This window comes from Nicotiana sylvestris, chromosome 10 (genome assembly GCF_000393655.2).
Source record: "Nicotiana sylvestris chromosome 10, ASM39365v2, whole genome shotgun sequence".
NCBI lineage: Eukaryota > Viridiplantae > Streptophyta > Magnoliopsida > Solanales > Solanaceae > Nicotiana > Nicotiana sylvestris.
In genome coordinates, this window is record NC_091066.1 from 168,237,667 (window position 1) to 168,254,063 (window position 16,397).

Genomic DNA, 16,397 nt, shown 5'->3' on the forward strand with positions numbered 1-16,397 from the left:
CCCTAACTTTCATAACTTCCAGCATTCATCTCATATCTCACGGGCTCCTTCCCTAAAATCATTAGCAACTTCACCCCACCTCACGAATTCTAACAAGGTATGAACCCTAGTTTTAGTTTTCTTTAGTTTTATATTTTTTCTCTTGATATTTTCAGATTTTAAGTTTCTTGTTGAATTTTAAGCCATTAATATAGTTGTATTTTGTGATTTGAGTTTCAAACTTGGTAAAATATATTGTGGGGTTAGTTTGTTGTAAGTATGGGGTGCGTAGTACTTGAATTGGGTTATGAATGAACTTTTGTGGGAAGCCATTGTTGCAAGACCCTTAGAAAAAGCTGTGAGAGCCTACTGCCCACAAGGTGTTTGTGGAAAAGCCTCAATGAGCATGATTATGTAGTTATGACCAATTTTGCGTGTGAAGTCTGAGTAAAAACGCAGCAAGTCACACTACTTTTGTTGGGCTGAGCTAATGTGTCCACGTTTTGCAGGTATTATGGCACCAACGAAAAAGCGCCAAGCCACAGGTCCATCATCAAGTCGCCAAAGGGCAGCTCCAGCGCGCTCCTATGACAACACCAAATTTGTCTCCCTTGAGGCTCATAACCGTTTTACAGCAAAGGTGCTAAGAAGGCAATTGCGGAAAGAGGCATCAACATCAACAAGGTCAAGGAACAATGCCCCCACATGTTCAATGAATTGATGGAGCGGGGTTTGCAAGCTTTCATTGACGAGCCAAGGGAGGCTAATGAAATGGTGGTACGAGAATTCTATGCCAATCTACCCGAGCATGTCAACCATGTGGTCACAGTGCGCCGTAAGGCGGTAGATGCCTCCATTGAGGCGATACGCACAACTTATCAACTGCCCGGCCCTCTTCCTGAGAACGCGGACTTTTATGAATATGGGCGCAATCCAACCGATGCAAAGTGGGAGCGCTTCTTTGATGAAATTTGCGAACCAGAAAAAATGGTAGAGTGGCTAGATAATGGAGAAAAGTTCCATTCATCCGTCTTAACTCAAGAAGCGAAGAGCTGGCTGTATGTAATCAACAGTCGCCTTATCCTCTCCACAAATACTACGGAGGTGAATGGACCCCGGGCGGCGTTGATTTGGTGTTTCATCAAGGGTCTTCCCTTTGACATGGCCAAAGTGATCCATGACGAAATGTTTATCCGATGCTCCCAACGCCAGTATGGTTTATTTTTCCCATCTTTGGTGACTAGACTTTGCGGAAATGTGCAGGTGCCTGAAAACATTCGTGTGGACGGGCTGGTAAGAAAAAGTCACAAGATCCAACCTGGTCCGAACACCACGGAGGCAGCTTCAGCAGCAGAGGCAGGTAGAGAGGATGAAAGTGGTTCGGATGCTTCGGAGGAGGAAGAGCAAATGGATGTGGAGGGAGAAGCACTGGCTCAAGCACCCAGAAAATCAGCTGCAACACTGTCACACGCAACATCCTCTTCAAGAAGTGCCAGAGTATCCCGGTCCACCACATTGGAACAAGAGGTGGCTGATATACGCACTTCCATGCATGATTTGAACACTTGTGTGGACGCAATAGCTGACCGACAAGTCAAGTCGGAAAAGAAGTTCATGGGTTGGCTGCGAGCTTTGGGGCGTGCGTGCAACGTGAACCCCGAAACCGTGTTCGATCAAGAGTAAAGCTCAAGGGAAGTATTTTTACCTCACTGCTCCTTTCAATTTTAAGCCATGGGGACATGTCTTCTTTTTAAGTGTGGGGTGGGGGATATTGTAAAAATTGTCGCGTTATTTTGTGTTAACACATGTTGAATTGACAGTTTTTTGTTAAGCAGGAGTAGTTTCACTAATTTTTTTTTAAAAAAAACTAAAAAAATAAAATTAAAAAATTTGAAAATGGTAGAAAAATTAGACTTTTCCCTACGACGGATCTTTTAGATGAATTTTCTTGAGGGAAGTGAGTCTAAAGAAAACGAAAAAAATAATTTTTTTTTAATTTTTTTAGGTAGTGTAGCAATTCCCCCTTGGTTTTTCTTTAAGCCACGGTTCTTTTCCAAGGGTTTATCTTGAACCGGGCATAGGTAGTTTTTAATTTTTGTTTTTATATTTTTATTTTATTTTGTAGACTAAAGTAGGAGTTATAAGCTATATAAAAGTGAACCCATAGCGTTGACACACCTGAACACAATAGACCCTAGAGTGTAACGCTTAGTCCTAATTGTTGAATCTCACTGAAAGTGCCTTAATTTGTATGTTTGTACTGAATTGAATGCTCGTAATGGAGTGTCTTGATGAGCTGATCTGGAATGAGTCATATGCCATGTGTGGTGAGTATTTGTGTAGTCCATGTATTGTACTTGTGTCTAGAACTTGCCCGGTATGTGAGTTGAAGCGAAATTTGAGGTGATGCTCGGTTTGAAAAATGATGTTAGGCTTTCTTTGACCTTTTTGAGCTTAATTGCTTATTACAAATAAAATTTGTCCCTAGTTAACCATTTTGAGCCTTCAGACTTTTTGTTTGGCACCCGCATTACAAGCCTATACCCTTTTATTCTTAATTGACATTGTTTTGATCCTTTTACCTCTTAAAGCACTTTAATTGTGAGAAGAGCGCTAAAAGAAGTAAGAAGGAAATAAGTGTGGGGTGACTTTTGAGTGGAACCAATAAAAGGATGAAAGGTGCACTTATGTTGTAAACGAATACACCACTAGCAAAAATTGAGTGACAAGAAAAAAAAAGAAAAAAAAAAGAAAACAAAAGAGAGATAATTACATTGTGTTTTGCTCTAGTTAGTGGGAATGAATTAATAGAGTGCTTAAAGAAGAAGGGCGTATTTGTGGGATGATATTGTGTATGAATGAGAAGTGGGTTGAAGAATTTACGCTGAAAATTGCTCGTTTGATGTGTTAAAGTGCTTAGGGGTTGAGTCACTATTCCTAAATACATCCTACCCGTCCCTTTGCCCACATTACAACCATGAAAAAGTCCTAATTGATTTTGGATCGAGCTAGCCTACCTTAGTAGAGATTTACATTAAGGGCAAGCTTATGGTGCCAATTACATGCATGTGATCTCTTTTGTGAGAGTGAGCGATTTCCTTGATATATGTGAATATATGAATTGAATGTGGTGGATTGAACTCAGTTTTTGTTGATGTAATTTTGAGGGCATATGAATCGTGATGGAGAAGCAAGTCTTGATTTCTGTGTAGAGTACTTTGAGGAAGTGTGAATATTGCATGGCACTTGAGAGTTGGCTTTGAGGCTAGGATTGTTCACTACTAGGAGTAATACATGTACATTGTTCTAGGTGTAATGCGTTAAAGTAAATGGTTGAGCGAAGGATTCTCTAGAGAATATAGTTGATTGCTCGAGGACTAGCAATGAATTAAGTGTGGGGTGTTGATAATAGGCGAAATCTAGGTGATTTAGCTATTGTTTATGCTTCCGCTTGATTATATTCCGATGTCATATTATGGTCAATTGATGAAAAATAGGCTCTAATTGTGATATGTATACATTGCAGGATGAGGAGCCTAAATGATGCTTTCAAGAGGAGATTGGAATGATTTATGAGCAAGAACAACCCCTAGGAGTCGAGTGTGCGCAAGGACGAGACGGAAAAATGGACAAAATCGAGCTACTGAAGCGCGCGAACGGAACTTCGCGCAATAGTTCGCGAATGTTTCTGCTTGGAAGCCAAGAGAAGCGCACGAACTATCGCGCGAACTCCATACTTTGCGCGATAGTTCGAGCGTGTCCTATCCGGAGAGACTTTATTTAGGGGTAAAATTGGAATTCCTTCTTAATCCCACTCAATTTACATAAAGCAAAAACTCCATTATTGGGAAGATCAGATTTTTAGAGGAAGAAATAATTTTAGAGAGAGAAAGTGAAGAGAAGACTCAATCTTGAAGTGAAGAAAAGAAGAGGATTGCAATCTTGAAGCAAGAACTAAAAGAGTTTTTCTAAACTTTCTTCTTGTATTTACTTATATTATGTTTAAGACTTTTATTGTTGATATTTGTATAATTATGAGTAGCTATATACCTAAGTATTCTGGGGTTATGGGTGTTGGATAATTATGTTGTTTGAAACTTAAATTGATGATCTTGAATTTATCATTATGGGTTGTTTATTTGTTTCTGCTGTTAATTATTTTACTGCGTAGCTAATAGTAAAATATTATTTACGAATCTTGAGTTAAACTTGAAAAAGGAAATTCTTGATTGCATATAGAATCAAATAGAGCAAGATCCGGATCCTGGGCATCGGGTGAAAGATTCGCAATTAAGATAGAACTATACTTAATTGCCTTGCTTGGTTGAGAAATAGGATTTGTAAATGCATTTGAGTTAATATTAATACCATAGAAATATAGGTATTAATTTAACTTGAATAGGCGCATAAGAAATTGACAGATTCTTATAGGTATTATTAACCCTATAATCCATAACCTAGATAATTCAATAAATTATCGTTAAGCTAAAAGCGTAGCATGATCTCTAGCAAGCCCATGACCCCGGAATATCTCTCTTATTAATTGTTAAAAGAAAAATTGTATAAGTGGTGTAGTAATTTTGTGTAGTATTATTGTTAAATTACCAGTCAAGTTTTAAGTTGATTATTTATGTATTTTGTAATGAATTAGCTTAAATCGATAATTGTTTGAGTTTGCATCAGTTGATAAGTTAATCAAAAGTCCTCGTGGGAACGATACTTTACTTGTTGATCGCGTACACTTGCATGAGTGTTTAGGTCGCAACAGTAACACTCCGGTCCAAGCAGGGAAACTAATGAAAATGAGAGAGTCTTATTGGTGAAAACCTTCACAGGCACCATAAGGCGACGGAAGGTGAGAGAAATAAAATGAGAGAGTCTTATTGGTGAAAACCTTCACAGGCACCATAAGGCGACGAGAGTTGAGAGAAACGAGAGAGTCTTATTAGTGAAAACCCCTTAAAGGGCACTATAAGGCAACAAGGAATTAAAAGGGAACGAGATAAGCTTGATAGAAAGGATCCGTCGAGACATCAAGCAGAATAAAGATATTGTTTCGGCGAAAGAAGATGGGTTGCGGGACCTTTGAAATGTGAAGTAGGGATATCAGAAAGATTGATTGATGTAAATAGACTGGGTTGATTAATCCAAAAATGCACGACATGACCATTGGGATCGGTTATACCATTCAGATAAGTTATTTTCTCTTCAAACAGTTGTTCAGAAAGATTTTTCTTGTTCTATCTTTCGAAGTCATCATTTTCCATTTTGCTTTTTGATCAATAGTAGTTTGTTTTTAAGAAGGATTTTCAGAGCTAACTACCAGTTGCCAACATGGTGCAAGGTAAATGGGGATAAGACATGCAAGGATAATGTGATGGGACGAGAAAGACGTCGTTGTAAGACCAAAATGATGAATTTGTCTAAGTTTTCGGGACAGTATGGAGCAAAGGTGGCAAACAGCGGTTGAGGGGTTGTGAATACAGAATCACCAAGAAGGTCGGAAGTTATCAACCAAGTTTCAAGATGGTCGAGCAACGGAGCATGGAAAGAGCGAAAGGGAAAACCGTCCCCCAGCGGGAGCATCCCCATGTCTTAAAACTAACGAATTCTGTTTGATTTTAAGCAGGGACAGGAAATGTTATGGATGATAGAAAGACATGCCACAAGAAAGATTGTCACACTGGAGCAGAAAATTTTCTTTCATTTTTGGAAATTTTCTGGAAGTCAGGTACCTACTTAGGGGAAGAAGGAAACACAAGTTTAGTGAAAAGCGGTATCCCCAGCAGTTTTCGGAAGAAGGCAAAACAAGTTTTAAAAAAAAGCAATTTCAGGAGGAAGATAACACAAGCTTTAAGGGAAGTAGTCTTTGAAGGAGGAAAATAACATAATTTTTGAAGAAAACACCGGTGTTATCCCCAGTAGTTTTCAGAGGAACGAAACACCAGTTTTGAGGGAAGCAGTTCTGAAAGAAGATAATTCAAGTTAGAAGGAAAATGGTTCAGGAGGCAGGAAGGAACAACGACAAAGGAAAGCATTTTTAAGTTGCTGTTGAAGTCAGGAGCCCGCCTGGAGAATGGAGGTGTTATATTTTTAAGAAGTTGTTGAAGTCAGGAGCCCGCCTGGAGAATGGAGGTTGTTATATTTTCAAGTTATAGTCGAAGTCAGAAGCCCGCCTGGAGAATGGAGGTGTTATATTTTAAGTTGTAATTGAAGTCAGGAGCCCGCCTGGAGAATGGAGGTTGTTATCCTTTAAGTTGTAGATGAGGTCAGGAGCCCGCTTGGAGAATGAAGGTTGTTATATTTTCAAGTTATAGTCGAAGTCAGGCGCCCGCCTGGAGAATGAAGGTTGTTATCCTTTAAGTTGTAGATGAGGTCAGGAGCCCGCCTGGAGAATGAAGGTTGTTATATTTTCAAGTTATAGTCGAATTCAGGAGCCCGCATGGAGAATGGAGGTGTTATATTTTAAGTTATAATTGAAGTCAGGAGCCCGCCTGGAGAACGGAGGTGTTGTATTTTTAAGAAGTTGTTGAAGTCAGGAGCCCGCCTGGAGAATGGGGGTGTTATATTTTTAAGAAGTTGTTGAGTCAGGATCCCGCCTGGAGAATGGAGGTGTTGTATTTTTAAGAAGTTGTTGAAGTCAGGAGCCCGCCTGGAGAATGAAGGTTGTTATATTTTAAGAAGTAGTTGAAGTCAGGAGCCCTCCAGGAGAGCGGAGGGTTACAACAAAAATCCCCAACATAAACTCAAGTACAGAAGTCAAAAGAGAGGCAACAATGGTCAAAGGAAGATAATTCGCGTGTCGGAGGAGAAACAATTCGAATTTCACAAGAAAGAAAGAAACATCAGAGGAAACACAAGCCAACAAGAAAGCAAGGCAACAAGAGCAAGTTTGAAGACTTAGATGAGACTTTGTAATCCCTAGTTTAGTCTAGCTTCTTGTTCTCTTCTACCATGGTGTAATAAGGAGGTCAGTAAGCGGTAGCAGCAACAACAATGGCAATAACAGCGAATTTACAGCTCCATGGTAGTCCCTAGCTACCAAAATTTTCTGAACTACATTGACCTGATTCCCTTTTATCCAGGGATATGTAGGAAACCTTTGAAGCAGAGGTTCGGTCAAATCTTTCAAAAATGCTTCACACGGAGTAGACGAACGGGCAAAAATCGCTCGTATCCGCTCACTTTATCTTTGCACGAAAACTCTTCATATTTCCGGACAAAGAGGGGAAGCTGTGAGCACGTGATTTTTTCTCTATGAGAATTGCTCCCAAAATTTCAAAAAAAAAATAATTTTTCCTTTGTTTGTAATTTTGTAGATTTTGTAGTATTTTTCTGTTATTGTTTACATTTGTCTGTGCATGTTTATTTTTTGTTTAAATAAAAAAACTATATACACAAAATATAGCCTCTGCATTTAGGAATTAATCTTGCATTTTTAGAATTAATCAATCATTGGTTTATAAAAAATGAAATATACAAAAAATTCATCTAGGATTCAATTTTATAATTTTTAGGGTTAAATCATAAATTATTCGGCAATAATTGAAAAATCATAAAAAAATATGCATTTTATTTTTTATGTTTAACTGTGTGATTTTGTACTTAATCTAATATTATTTAAGTTAATTTGGTTTTTAGAATTTAATTTAGGATTTTCAGGTTTTGGAAAAATTAGTCTAAAAAGGGAAAGAAACAAAATGAAAAAAAAATGAAAAGAAACTCGGACCAGGCCAAGTTCCACAGTCCCAATACCACATCCCCAACCAGGCCCAAATCGACGCCCTTTTACCCGGTCCAATTAAGCTGGCAATACGACCGTCCAAACGACGTCGTTTTTGTCATGCTCAATCTGGGCCGTTGATCTCAATCCATCAACGGCCAAGATCAAATCCCCACCCAACTATATATTCCTAAAACCTCACCCCACGCCCCCTAAGCCATACCCCCCAGTCGTCTCTTTCAGAGACGAACCAAATGACCCACCAAACCCTAGCCGCCCTCGTTCCCTTCGCCTGAAAACCCAGCGGCCTGAGGACCGATGACCCTCAAATTCACACCCCTGAACCTTCTAACCACCCTCAACACAAATCCCTACCCCTTTTACCTCGAATCATCTCGGTTTGTTTCGAATCTTCAATCGAAGATTCGAGCAAAACCCTAAATCTACCCAACCAGTCCCAAAGTTACACCATTGAACCACCTAGCTACCCTCGTCCCAAATCCCACCCCAGTTCTATCCGAATCTTGTTAGAGCCTTTCGAATTTCAAATCAAAGGCAAACCCTAAAAGAACCAAACTTCAGACTGTGTATGGAGTAAAAAATTTGAGGTTTTGACCGACTTTAGTCGAGTGTTCTCAGTCAAGAACACTCGATTAAGGTCCGCTTTGGCTTCAAAATTTCAAGACGAAGTGTCGACTGAAATGGATTGGGTTTGGTCTGAAATTTCGAGGTATTTCAGTTGTTTTCCTTTTTTTTTGTTGTTGTTTTATTTTGACTGATTAATTCGTCATTTTTGTCAAGTAGTTCTTCCTCCTCTTTCGGACCTTTTTCTTTGTCCAGTTTTCTTCTGTTGATTAACATATGTTATAAATAGTTTCATCGATTAATCCGTTCATGTTTTGTAGTTTAGTAGTCCTCGTCAAGTTATTTGATGTCGATTGAATCATTTTGTGATCCGTATATTCTCAGCTTCAGGGGTTCATTGTTAGTTTTGAGTTTTGCTACCTGAATCAGTAGGTTTTTAATTCATATCGTTTTTGAATTGAGTTACAATCAATCGAAACTTAAGGTAGAGATTCAAGGGAGCTTTAATTTGAAAAGTTGACTGAGGGTAACATGACAGCATGGGCTGTCAGGGCACTTTTTAATTTAGAAAACCATACTGCCCATAACTAGGGGAATAAAATAATGAAATTGGGATGTAATAGGGTAACTGACACTTCTGTCTTGGTTTTTGAGTGGGAAAATCAGAGGGGGTGATGGGAGGAAATATTTTCTTAATAGTTAAGTGCTTTTAGGAGTTGGAAATCAGAGACAACATGGGGTAATGATAAAAGTTTAAAGGGGTGCACATGGGAGGGAATAAAACAGGCGGGGGAGGAGAAAAATTAGAGGAGAGGGGAAAGAGTCTTGAAGTTTAAAAGGGCAGGACATGCATACACAGAGGGGACAGATCCTAAGAGATTGCAAGAGAGAATACGGAGAGGAATAGGGAGGGAGATATAGAGACTGAATTCATATACACAGAGATATTCTGCATTTTATTCGTTGCCTTCTTGATTTTGAGTCAATTTCATCGAAAGTCGATTAAATCTGGTTTGCTGTCTGATCGAAACTAATTTCTAGGCCGTTGTATGCTATTTCCTGAGTTTGAAATTGGTTTGCTGGTCACCTGTTGCTGCTGAATTCTACTTCACTGCTGTCACTACTGAAATCCTCACCTTTCTGTTTCATCTTTACTTCCAGGAACATGTTCTTGAATCTCATCTATGTGAAGTTCGGATGAAAGAATGAAATGAAAGATAGTAGTTTGAAGAGTGGCCTCAAATGACCTGTTCACAGTTTATCTTCTGTATTGTTTGTTATTCCCTGCCTTGAATCCCCTGCCTTGAATCCCTTTTGTTCTAGTTCGTCCTTGATGCATACTGTTTTTGTTGGCCGTTGACAACTTCTTTCAAAGAGTTACATTTAATTGGTACCTAATATAGAATGTAATGTCCTATTAAAGTTTTACGGATTATCGAGCTTTCACTTTTAATTTTGTTTGAACGGGTAAGCAAGCTTGATGAATAATATATGTGGTCTGATCAATAGTAGGTCATGGATTTTATTTCTTCTGCTGTCACAATGTGCTTGTTGCCTTTGAGTGATATTATTGAGTAACTGAATGATTCTCGAGTTTAGTGTGTGCAAAGTTCATGTTAAGAGAAGAGGAATTGGTCTAGGTTGTTTTTAAAAATAAAGACATGCACCTGAACTTGTTTCAAGTCAAAATTGGTTTGAATCTTAAAAATGGGTAAGCTCAAGTGCTAATAGAATCAAATTATCGGATTTTGATTGTTGATGAGTCTGGATGAATTTGCTTTGCTACGCGCATCTGTTCTGTTTTGTTTTGTGTTTAGATATCGTATAATCTCGGACTTGATTGATTTTAACATGCTTGACTGAAGTCGGGTTTGGTTTACGATGGTATAGATTACTGAAGTGTCGCATTACTGTTAGTTTTAAGCCGTCTAGTTCCCCTGACTTTTGCAAAGTTTTCTGTTAGTGTTGGTTGGTCTGTTAACGTAAAGCTTCTCCTGCTTGTTGAAACTTGGAGGTTGAGTTATAAGGTTTGCTTGATTTTGAACATGATAGTGTAAGCATAAAAAATTGCATTTGAGCTGGTATTGGTTTCTCTTTGAATAGGCTTTCATGAGAAGAATGTAGGAGTCCTCTATTCATTAGTTGATTAGCTTGAGGTATGCTGAAGTCTATTTCGTGGGCTTAGATTGAAACCTGTTAGAGACTCTAATTGGCTTGTAACTGTTAATAAAGTGTGAGGCCATCATGTCACTGTTTGCCATTGTCACGGATGTTTCTGCTTGTGTGATTAAGTTACTTTCTACCATTAACACAAAAGTGTCGATAAGGTTGAGTAGGACCCGGTGACTCATTGTTCTTATATCTAAGCATGAAAATTGGTGTATTTGCTTGAATTAGCTTCCAGGCAGCTTGTGATTGTGTTGTTAAATCGTGTCTTTGTTCTCTTTGCCTTCATGATTTTTAGGATGCAATTTGTTTGAGAACTATGGTGCTTATTGCAGCATAGGAGAAAAAAAAAGGATTTTGTGTGTAATTGAGTTCCTGTTGAGGACATGATTCCATTTGTCAATTGATAATTGTTGAAGAATCTAAATATTCTGTATAGCAGCAATACACGAAATTGATCTGTGAGTTAAAAGCTTTAATGATTGAACTGGTCATGTGTATAAATTGCTATTTTCCACTTGTTTGTATGATAAATTGGTCTATCTCGCATTCCATCATGAGTTTGGGTCTCTCCTTGTTAGTTAACCAGGTAACCGTGCATTGTGATTAGTTTAAATCTTCTTTGAAAGGTTTTGGTGCTATGAGTGTGTTTGATTAGCAGGGTGCGCAGGTGAGATTCCAATTAGTTTGAGGAAAAATTGAATGGATATGCTAAAGTTGCAATAAGGAAGGTGGAAGTTAATTATGAAAGTCGGCAGAATAGTTTCATCCTTCTTACATTCTTTTGTGTTCTTGATGCTTTTATTTGACATTTTTGTCTGATTGTTGGGTCATAGGAATGGGGAGAAACCGAAGCCTATTAGCAATTGATTTGTCGACATGCTTTAGATATCAGGCTCGGCCTAACAAAAGGAGAAGTTAAAAAGATATGAGCATGAAATCTCTTTTAGCAAAAGTGCTCCATAATCACAGGCCTTTCACGCGTAATCTCAAAGTAGTTTAAAAAAAATAATTCAAGAACCTTCGTATTTGCTTTAGGTGTACTATAAAATTATCATAGCTACGAGCACGGTTCCCGTGACGTAGTTGTGATACATTAATTTCCTTAAGCTCGGGTGCACATTTATGTGACCCAAATTCAAATCTCAACGATGCTAAAATGTGTCAAGGACCACGGGTGCATTTATGTGACGTGGTTCAAGACGTGTTTTAATAACGTTGCAACCTTCCTAAAAATGGCTAAAAGCGGTTATAAAGCTAAAATTGCACCATAGGCTAAAACGTGTATTAAAATCAGATAATAGGCAAATTATAACAGTTGAGCGACCGTGCTAAAACCATAGAATCTGGGAATGCCTAACACCTTCTCCCGGGTTAACAGAATTCCTTATCCGAATTTCTGGTTCGTGGACTGTAACACAAAGTCAATCCTTTTCCTCGATTTGGGATTTGAACCGGTGACTTAGGACACCATAAATTATCCCAAGTGGCGACTCTGAATTTTAAATAAAGTAATCCCGTTTCGATTGTCACTTAAATTGGGAAAACTCCCTTATACACTCCTTTTCGGGGGTGTAGGGAAAAAAGCAGGTGTGACAGTATGCTCTTGCCATTCTCTTTTGATATAACTGGCCATGTCACACAACTGCCAATCTCTTTTCGTCAATCAAGTTCAACTGCTCCAAACGGGTTTTGACCCACTCATCATCATTAATCTTAGCCTCAGCGACAATCCAAAGGGATGGGATTTCAACTTCCGCCGGTATTACTGCTTCAGTTCCATATACCAACAAATAAGGAGTTGCACCTACCGAAGTACGGGCAGTAGTGCGATAACCCAGCAACACAAATGGTAATATTTCGTGCCATTGCCTAGAACCTTCCACCATTTTTCGAAGTATCTTCTTTATATTTTTGTTGGCTGTCTCAACTGCTCCATTCGCCTTGGGACGATATGGGGTGGAATTGCGGTGTGTAATCTTAAACTGTTGACATACCTCTTTCATCAAATTGATGTTAAGATTAGCACCGTTATCTGTGATGATCACCTTCGGGATTCCAAATCGACAGATGATATGAGAGTGAACAAAATCGACCACTGCTTTCTTGGTCACAAACTTGAAAGTTTTGGCCTCAACCCATTTGGTGAAATAATCAATGACTACCAGAATGAACCTATGCCCGTTGGATGCTGCTGGCTCAATTGGTCCAATAATATCCATGCCCCAAGCGACGAAGGGCCATGACGCTGACATTGTGTGTAATTCCGATGGCGGAGAATGAATCAAATCTCCGTGTATCTGGCACTGATGACATTTGCGCACAGAACTAATACAATCTCGCTCCATGGTTAGCCAATAATAACCTGCTCGGAGAATTTTATTTGCCAACACATATCCGCCCATATGTGGTCCGCAGACTCCTGAATGTACTTCGGACATGACAAACGTAGCTTGTCTAGTATCTATGCATCTTAACAATCCCAAGTCTGGTGTTCTTTTGTACAAAACTCCACTCAAGAAAAATCCGCTTACCGACCGTCGAATTGTTCTCTTTTGATCCTCCGTGGGTATATTCCCATTCTGATGTATTCCTTGATATCATGGAACCACGGTTCACCATCCAATTCTTCTTCAATCATGTTGCAGTAAGCATGTTGATCTCGTACTTGAATGTGCAAAGGATCGACATAGGCTTTGTCCGGATGGTGCAGCATTGACGCTAGGGTAGCCAAAGCATCGACGACCTCATTATGGACCCTTGGAATATGCCTTAACTCCAGTAATCTAATCCGTTGGCAAAGATCATGCAAGCACTGTCGGTATGGTATGAGCTTCAGATCTCATGTTTCCCTTTCTCCTTGAATTTGGTGCACCAGAAGATCCGAGTCTCCCAAGACCAGTACTTCCCGGACATTCATGTCTGCAGCTAGCCTCAAACACAAAATGCATGCCTCGTATTCAGCCATATTGTTGGTGCAATAAAACCGAAGTCGAGCCGTACCAGGATAGTGATGCTCTATTTCAGAAATAAGCACAGCTCCTATTCCGACTCCTTTCATGTTAACAGCCCAATCAAAGAAAAGTTTCCAACCTGGTTTCTCGGCCTGTTCTAGTTCATCAATGTGCATCACCTCTTCATCAGGAAAATAAGTCCTCAGTGGCTCATACTCTTCATCGACCAGGTTTTCGGCCAAATGATCGGCCAATTCTTGGGCTTACATCGCAGTCCGAGTCACATAGATTATGTCAAACTCTGTGAGCAAAATCTGCCATTTTGCAAGTATTCCTGTCGGCATAGGCTTTTAAAAGATATATTTCAACAGATCCAAACGCGAAATGAGGTAGGTAGTGTAGGATGACAAATAATGTTTTAATTTATGTGCCACCCAAGTTAGGGCGCAACATGTCCTTTCCAGGTGAGTGTACTTAACCTCATAAGCCATGAACTTCTTGCTAAGATAATAGATGGCTTGTTCTTTCTTGCCGGTGGCGTCATGCTGCCCCAGTACACAGCCAAATGAATTTTCCAGGACAATCAAGTAAAGAATCAAAGGTCTCCCTGGTTCTGGTGGTACCACCACAGGCGGGTTAAACAAGTACCCCTTTATCCTATCGAATGCTTCTTGACACTCATCAGTCCACTTGATCGCAGCGTCCTTCTTCAACAACTTGAAAATAGGCTCACAAGTTGTCGTGAGCTGAGCAATAAACCTGCTAATGTAGTTCAGCCTTCCTAACAGACTCATCACTTCGGTCTTGTTCCTCGGAGGGGGCAATTCTTATATGGCTTTGATCTTTGATGGGTCCAACTCGATGACTCGCCGGCTGACTATGAATCCTAATAGTTTTCCGGATGGAACACCAAATGCACACTTGGCGGGGTTAAGCTTGATGTTGTACCTGCAGAGCCTCTGGAAGAATTTCCTCAAATCCCCAATGTGGTTGGCCTGATGTTTTGATTTTATGATCACATCATCTACATATACCTCAATCTCCTTGTGTATCATATCATGAAACACAGTAGTCATTGCCCTCATATAAGTTGCCCCAGCATTCTTCAAACCAAACAGCATTACCGTCTTTTCTGCATCTTCTTCATCCATTAGAATCTGATGATACCCGGCATAGCAATCCACAAAAGATCCAATCTCGCGCTTGGCACAATTATCAATCAAAATGTGGATATTGGGTAGTGGGAAGTTATCCTTCGGACTTGCTTTGTTAATATTGCGGTAATTGATGTATACTCTGATCTTGCCATCCTTCTTCGGTACGGGCACGACATTAGCCAACCAAACAGGATATCGGGTGACCCGAATAACCTTTGCGTCTAACTGCTTGGTAACTTCTTCTTTAATCTAAACACTCATATCAGTTTTGAATTTCCTCAGCTTTTGCTTGACGGGGGGGAATGCCGGATCAGTGGGCAATCTGTGGACCACTAAATCAGTGCTTAAACCCGGCATGTCGTCATATGACCATGCAAAAACATATTTGTACTCGATGAGTGCTTTGATTAACTCCTCCCGGATTTTTGGCTCGAGGTGGACACTTATTTTAGTCTCTCGGACATTGTTTGTGTCCCCTAAATTGACGGCTTCTGTGTCATTCAAATTGGGTTTGGGTTTTTCTTCGAAGTGAATTAACTCCTTACTAATCTCTTTGAAGGCTTCATCCTCATCATCATATTCTGATTCGTAACCACAATCTACTTCTTGAACTAACATTTAGAAATCAGATTGATTTTTAATACTGGGCTGAGGATTCCTTATGCACGCCACATCATTAGAACTAGCGTAAAAAGAACTGTATAGAAAAGAAAACAAAACAAAAGGAAAACCATCAGGAATAATGAAGAAAGGGAAATTGTATTTCATTGATTGATAAAAGATAACAAGGTTTGCACACTCAAACAGACTGAAAAAATGAAATCTGGATTACAACCCTGGAATAATCCGTACAAACTTAAAGAAAAATCAGAGCGAACTACCAAGACTCCTTCCGAGTAGGGAGAGGAGTAGCATTCCAATTATTAAGCTTTGTTTTTGGCCCGACAAATTGCACTTCCGTGTTGCTAGAACCCTCTCCACTTTCCACCATGTTCACACTATCGAACAACTTCTCAAATCTTTCAATCAACTCCTTGTCAAGATTAATCATAGCACTGGGAATTGCTGACACTGGGCGACTCCTCGTACCGGACTGGACAAATGATCTGGAAAGACGTGGGACCGGCTTTGGAAGGACCCATGTCCTTTGTTTCAATTTCCTGGATCTTTTTATGTCTGTGGCTGTGGGCTTGAATCCCAGACCAAATGTTCCCAAGTTTTCAGGAAGATACACGGGCTGTATGATGCCTTTCAACGCTGATCCCAAACCCTTTCCTGGTACAAAACCATTTTTCAGCATTTCATACGATACCATGACTGATGCGGCGGTTATCTTTGGATTTGGGATACACTTCCCTTCTGGAACTTTCTTGACTGACATTGCGTCAGAAACTTGGTAGACCCATGGTCCCTTGTCATCTTCCATTTCAATGAATGGCACAATGGTGTTGTTGTGAGCGCACAAATTATCTTCGCCGTGCACAACTATTTCCTGTCTGTCCCATTCAAACTTGACCATCTGATGGAGTGTTGATGGTACTGCTTTAGCGGCGTGAATCCATGGTCGCCCTAATAGCAAATTGTAGGAAACAGCTATATCCAGCACTTGGAATTCCATTGTGAATTCTACTGGACATATAGTCAGCTCCAACATTATGTCCCCAACGGAGTCTTTGCCCCCACCGTCAAATCCCCGCACACAGATACTGTTCTTATGGATCCTCTCATCTTCTACTTTCAGCTTTCTTAGAGTGGAGAGAGGACAGATGTTCGCACTTGAACCATTGTCAATCTATACCCGGGTAACCACAGAATCCTCACATTTCACTGTAA